Source organism: Neopsephotus bourkii, unplaced genomic scaffold, assembly GCF_033783945.1.
Source record: "Neopsephotus bourkii isolate Nb327-2 ecotype Australia unplaced genomic scaffold, CSIRO-AGI_Nbou_v1 NB_739, whole genome shotgun sequence".
Classification (NCBI taxonomy): domain Eukaryota; kingdom Metazoa; phylum Chordata; class Aves; order Psittaciformes; family Psittacidae; genus Neopsephotus; species Neopsephotus bourkii.
In genome coordinates, this window is record NW_026901237.1 from 469,281 (window position 1) to 476,607 (window position 7,327).

A 7,327-nucleotide genomic window follows, 5' to 3' on the forward strand; every position below is an offset into this window, starting at 1 on the left:
AAAGAAGTATTCACATCAGAATAGTAGTGTACCTGTGGAGGATAATGGCTTTCATGGCAGGCAGCGGTTCCTACCAGAAATGCTAGTGGAGGTTCTTTTAAAGCATCCCTCCTTGTGGGACAGCTTGATATATACTAACACCATTGAGGAACTGGTTCATTTATAGATGGCTGCCAATCTAGAAGTGAATCCAGGAAAATGCAGTGTGTTCCACACAGAGTGATTTTATTGTGAACCTCTGATCTGCCCGGGAGGAGGATTTTTTATCAGCAGAGAGAAGCAGAAGCTGTGTTCTGCTGGCTGACTTTCTCTGGGGACAGGAAGCTCACCTGCCAGTTTGCTAATGTTGCAAAATCATGGCAGAATGTAGGTGAAAAGGTGTAACTCTCAGTCACCAGTAGGATGGTACAATTTGGGTTTTCTTTTCAGTCTGGAAAGAGTCTTGTGCCTGTTTCCGTCTCAGTTTCCAAACCCCTTTGACTTCTGGTCACAGATGCTTTTGCTGTGGGTGTGGGGTTAATGTGAGAACAACAAAGGACTGTTTAAAACTGTGGAAGCTGGTTACATCTGAAGTGTAAGTTTTTAAAGGATAAATGGCTGCACCAGTTGAAAGGGACCCCTGGCAATGGCTACAGCTGTGCTGCATTTCCATTCTGAAAGAAAATGTTTAAGAACACCCACAATTACTCATTAGCCTGGAAAAATCTGAAAGCTTGGTTTCCAAATACCTGGAAAAATCCCAGCACCATCAGGCCCAGGCAAAACGTGGTTGTACTGGTGCCCTATGGAGATGAGCTTGTTGACAGGCTGGTAGCTGTAGCAACAGCAGAGTGGGAATGGCTGCCCAGGCATGCTCAGGAGGGGACACCAACTCCTCTAATTCATAGGAGGGCAAATGTGACAGGGGAAAAAGCTGCTCAAAAAGGCTAGCATGGGATGTGTTTAGAAAACCCTTGGGCAAATGGGGCACCTTGCTAAGAAATCTGATTCCATTGGTGCCAAAGGCGTTTTCTGGATGCATTGACTAAGGTGAAGAGCAATGAGAGGCAGCTATTATCTGAGCACTCTGCAGTTGTCTCAGAATGTCCAGACTGAAACAAAAGCAAGATTTCTGCAGAGTAAAATGCTGGCAAAATACAGAAAATTACTGAAAGAAATACAGTGTTTTCATTGCACAGGATGTTTCCTGTGGGACACGAGAATCTCAGGGGATGGTTCTGTTCCGGAGACAAATACGTTGGTGATAGTGGACTGCTTTCTAAAAGCTTCTAAGTCATATAATTAGGAACTAGGAAATACTGTGAGTAACAGAGGGACAGAGATTCCTGTGAGCTAATTCTTTATGCATAGATTATCACAGACAAAAGGGAGCAACGTCAGAATTTGTGGTCGATAGAAATGCGCAAACATCAGTTGGACCTGGAAGGCATAGTCACACCAGAGACTGGAATGGGTTTGTGCTGCTGGTTCCTTTGAACTATTTTCTTCAGGGCACTTCTTAAAAAGCAGGAATTTTCAGGAAAGCCAGGACCTGTGGAGCTGGATTGACAGAAGAATGCAATGAATTCAGTGAATGGAGATAAGCATTTTTGGTCTTTATCAAATCATTTTATCAGTGCTCTTCATTTAGAAGTTGAAGTCCTCTTCATCTTTAGAATGCTTTTAGTCTTGGTAGCTTCAAAAGATAAATCACATCTTAGCTTTGCTGTAGGGGTGAGCAGCAACATAACTTACTTTTTGGAGCAAACATCGATTTCCCATTCCTCCACTTCTCCTGTCATCTGTTTCTAGCTGTAGATGGACTGATATGAAAACAAACACAGGATTAGTACAGGGTAACCCCAGGAAAGTGTAATGGGAAATTAAACCTAAACCACAGGTCCTACCAGGAAACGATTAACACACTTTCCTCAAACGAGCCCAATCGAACAACATCTCCCCTCAGGCAGTGGGTTCCCAATAAAAATAATTGGACAGCCTTTTTGTTGGGAAGCAGCTGGGTCCCGCAGAGGGCTGTGAAGGTTATGAAGGGATTGGAGCACCCTTTTTATGAGGAAAGGCTGAGAGAATTTGGCCTGTTTAACCTGTAGAAGACGACTAAAAGGGTATCTTATCAATGCATACAAATATCTCAAGGGCAGGTACCAAGAGGATGGGGCCAGACTCCAGTTGAGCCCAACAACAAGATAAGGGACAACAGGCACAAACTGAAATACAGGGAGTTCTGTCTGAATATGAGAAAATGCCTACTGGGAGAGCTGTTGAGACAGTACAGTATCACATACCTGGCAGAAAGATGCACTGCTCATTCAGCAAAATCATCTGACAGACCACTGGCCATATGAAGCCCTGCAATAGTTTAGCTCTTATATTCTATATCTGCTACCTTTTTAGCTCAGCTACTCCAGTGGAGGGTGGTTTTATTTTGAATTTTCAAACAGGAAAATGCCTGTTTGAATTTCCAGCACTACTTTAAACTATAGACCCTAATTTTCTTCTAATTTCCTTGATTAAGTGTCTCTTGAAACAGTACACATCTGTTTTGGTTGCTTTCTTGATATCTTGCTCTAGATTTTCTTAGTACTGAAAAAGCATGGTAAATGTCACATCATTTTTGAACACTGTCTGGAGAGTTACCGTAATCTTTTCTCTTTCAAAAATAATTCTTACATCCATGGATCACAATGAAAGAATTATTGGCAAACACAGTTTTAGTCAAGTACCTTTGTCTGCAGTAAAGCAGTGAAAACCAGTATAACAATAATGAATGATTAAATGTCATGCTAAGATTCCATTTCAGACAAACTAAGTTTTTAGTTACGGTTTCTAACTTAGTAGAGCAAAGCCTGAGAACAAGGGGTTTGTCATCTTGCAATTGACAGAATAATGTATTCTGTCATATTCAATAATATTCAGAACACTCTCACACACATCCGTTATTTCTGCAAAATAAGAAACTAAGGAAGAATTCATTTTCAGAAGTTGCATTTATCTGATTTCCTGTGGATTCATAAGCTTCTTTCATAGAACACTACCAAAATAAGGCTGGAATGTGCCTTCCCCAAGGTGACCCAGCCCATTGTCTGCCCCAGGCCAGCCAGCCAGACCCACGCCATTCCTGGCAGAGCCCTCAGCTTCAAAACAATGCTCAAAGTGAGGACAGCGATGCAATGAGCACCGCCAGCCCTTCTTCCAGTGTGGGCAAGCTGGTGCATTAATGAATCAGTAACAATCAGCAAAAAGATGCAGCTGAACAAGAGAGTTTGTAACTTTCTTCTCTGTTTTGGGGAAGCGTATAGCCCTCTCGAGCAGCCCTGCGTTTCATAGGTTTGTGTTCATACAGAGCAGATGTCTTGTAAGCACAGGTGTAAATGGCTCACGGTAATGTATTTGGAGTTATAAAATGCGATTTATCTCAGGTTTTGCTTTGGGTCTTTGGTTGTGGCACAACCATGGGGAAAAAAAGCATTTTATGTAAAAAAAAAAGGCAAAAAAAACCCCAAACTAATTCTAAGCTAAATGACAGAATTATAGCAAAAAACACCATTTCTGAGGGCAGTTTGTCTGCTCATAAAATTTGCTCCAGTGCACCGTGTCCAGATTTCCTTGGAGCAGACTTCTGCCTGAGGATTGTGTGGCTGCTGTACTGGGGTAGCTCCAGACAGGATTTAACAGTCAGGCCCTGCAGTTAACTCAGAAGTTAAATCAGCCCTTAAAAACAACTTTTCCCTCAACATTCTCTAGAAGGAATGAAAAGAAACTAGCATTATACTTGAGAGAAGAATTGGGGATCCTAGCGTTGAACTGACCCACTGTATGTGTTTAGGCTTTTAATTTGAAGACCTCATTTAATGTGTCACAAGATTTTGGCAACATACAAAGCTGACAGTTAATGGTTTTTGTTGTTTTGTTGGTTTTTTTTTGCTGTGGGAATACCTAATATGATTTACTTAAAGGGTAAATGTTGCCAGGGGCTGAATATGCCCCATGGTAGGTAGAAATTTCACTTGCTGCTTGCTTTGGCTACAGTGAAACAGTAACACTGGGGGCTACACAGCTGTCTTCGTGGATTGCTCCGAAATTCAGAGTTTAGTAAGCAACGTGAAGGGGCTTAAATGAAGTGGTCATTTTATGTCGGGACTATTTTGAAAACCTTTATTTTTGTTTTTCCTTCTCATTTTGCTAAAGTCCCATAGATTTTAATAGCATTCTGCAGAAATTAACCTGAAAAACTATTACATGTTATAACAGCACTAATTCCTGGGAAACTCCACAGGATTTTCCATCAGAGCTGTGTTTGTGTTTATATTCCAGATTGTGCATACACATTTGAGCATTAAGAACCAGAAATATAAGCAGTTGGGAAATTAGTTCTCCCAGTGCTTGGGAAATAATCCACTTCAGAAGGTCAGTTCCATCTTGAAAACCTTTGTTTTTCTCCATTGAATATGGCCTTTGTTTGATAAATAGGGAGCTCTTCTATAAGGAAAGTGATTTCTAGTTCTTTACTCCTAGAAAGAATGGATCCCTCTCCCTTCTCTATGCTTTCTTCTCAGGAAAACTTAACTAGTGTCTCAATTCAGTTAGCTTACAAAAGCATTTTGTTAATTTCAATATAGATGTCTTAAAAAGATTAATTTCTCCCTGGGGACATTTGGGCAAGGTGGAGAGAGAGACTGATAATTTCCAGATGCTCTTTGCTGACAGGCAAAGAAAAATTCTGTTTTGGATTAACATTTGTGAGTGTATTTATCAAAAATGTATTGTGTATGCAAATATGACAGGGAGAGCACAAACCAGTCCAACAGACATCTTTAAAGTGCCTCAGTTGCATAGATTTGCATCGTCATAGCTGCATTAGTAAGATGGGACTCACATCTGCTGACTGGGCTAAAAGCCTTTGGCTCTTCCCTCTCTGTATCTCCTATGGACAAGCAGAGGAGGTGGATGAATTTTTTAGACAGAAACACAGAAGCCACATCCAGGATGCTTTGCAGTAGACAATTGACTCAACAGTGCTTGCTGAATCAGGCATATAAAGAGACGTCATTCACCTTCTCTCTGATAGCTGCATGCATTTCCTAATGGGATTCCTAAGCACTGCACACTAAATGCTGGCAAGGCTTGGGCACAGTGAATGATGAGTAGGTTTGACTCTGGGCTTTTGGGGGCTACCCTGAATTAGAGAAGCAGGGAGAGCTGATGTCTTATATGTTGTCTGAGAAGGGAGCCAGTTGAACAAAGCAACTGTGCATTGGCATCCTGCTCACCATGCACTCTGCTTGCTTCCCCACAGAGCACGAGCAGCATTCCAGCCTCAGAGCTGGGGTTACTACCACTTTTGCCCCTGCAGAAGAAATAAGTGCTTACTTTGATATAGGCTGTCTTGCCTGGCCATAATGACTGCAACATAAGGACTTCTTAATGGTGAAAGCCAAGCATCAACCTATTCTGTCAGAGACTGCTTCCTGGGAAGCGCATATTCTTCTTTAGTTAGTGCTTATCTCTAACGTAACAGCAGCTGCAGCACTGAGGGCTCACACCTGTCAGCAGCAAAGGAAATTCCTTGTTGGGAAGCAGTCCTTCCAATGTCCATCCATAACAACTGTTGTCCTTCTCAAATGATGTGTGGAACCAGCAGCACCACTGGAGACCAGAATGCTTTTGTGAGTCACAAGTTGTTCTTTTCACTGAGTGGGTAGAGGAGGCTGGAGCAGTCAGTGAGGCAGCAATGTGTGCAGCCTGCTGGTGCACATGGAATCCTGGAAACACGAGGTTCTGTTGAAATGATAGTAAACCTGTCACCATTCAGAGGCTACTGACTGTTAAAACTGTCTTAAGTAGCTGACTGTCAAAAAGACTGATTGAACACATTTCAGCTATCTAGAGAGAGCCCTGCTCCTGCACGTGGCAAAGCTCAGGGCCCCTGGGAGTGATACAGGCAAAGCTCTTTCAAGGCTGAAGGAAGAGGTGTGTGAGAGCTGCAGCAGATGTGAGGTCTAGAGATGGCAAAGTCCCACTTCGGTAAGTGAATCTCCTATGGAGCTGTGTCATGGCACTTGACCCAAAACTCTTCAGTAAGCTCAGCTGTGACAGAGTAAGCGAGGGTCAGGAAGTGATGAGGGGAAGAGGGGAGATAGAACTGGAGGTATTGTTCTTTGGAGTTGTTCAGGTAAAGCAGGTAAATACCTAATGGTCTTAAGTTCATTTGCTGTTTAGAGAGGAAATGAAAATGCTGGCTTAGAGCATTAATTAATTTCTTGTGTTCAGAAGCAGGAAAAGTAGAGGGGGAAGATGACCCTAAGTGAACTTTTTGGAGTGTTTTCTATGAGAGCAGGACACTGGTAGGAGGAAGGGCAGGCTGCGGAAGGAAAAGGAACCTGCAGTTCTTGTCCATAAAGAAGGAAAACATACTGTGTAGAAGATGGTGTTGAATCCTAAGGCAAGGTGTTAATGATGTGTAGATATTAAAGCTCTGAGACATGATGCTGCAGGTAACAAAGCATCAGCTTTTCTGCATCAGTAGTGTTGCTGAAACAAACTGCCAATTTTGGGGTTGTTTGTAGAGCAATGCAGGAGGCAGTCTTTGCTGTTTGTTCTGGTTTCCTTTTTTCCCCTGAATACCTAGTAGTGAGCATGTATGAAGATCTGCAAAAACACATTCTCTGTGTGTGTCTCTGTGTTCCCAGGGTTTTCCTTTTACAGCCTGCAGGCTTTGACCTGCCAATAAATACTTGCTCAGACAGGGTCCCGTCTGTCACACAAGTGCACAGCAACAGTTCAGAGAGGCTGCAAACTTGTAATGAGGTCTTTGTGCAAAATTTAGCCCATAATACGTGATAATTGTATGCTTGATTATAATGGGCTGATTGGGGGTACATCTTCTGATTAAGGAACATTAACATTGGCAGCTTTTTGACTAGGTATTTCTTTGTGTCTGGTTGTAAAGAAAGGAGCTAAAATACACAGTTAAAATCTGTTTTGTTGTGTTTGGTTGGTGGAGTTTTATTTTGAGAAGGAGGTGGGTAATTTTAGTTCTTCAGAACTACAAATTAGATCAAAATCCTGGCAGCTGCTCAAGATAAATGAAGAACCTTGCAATGACAGGGTTGCTGTTGCCTTGGAATCACAGTCTGAAAAAGCCAGTTGGAGTAATTTTAGTTTCAGCCTTCCCTCTGCCCTTGTCCTTCCCATGCAAATTCTGTTTTTACACTCAGTATATATGGTTTAGCTGTGTCTCTTTTCTATATAGACAGGAGGGGAATTTGCCAGACAAAAGTGGAAGAACACCGAAAATTACCTCATTTCAGAGCAGAAACCAATGTTT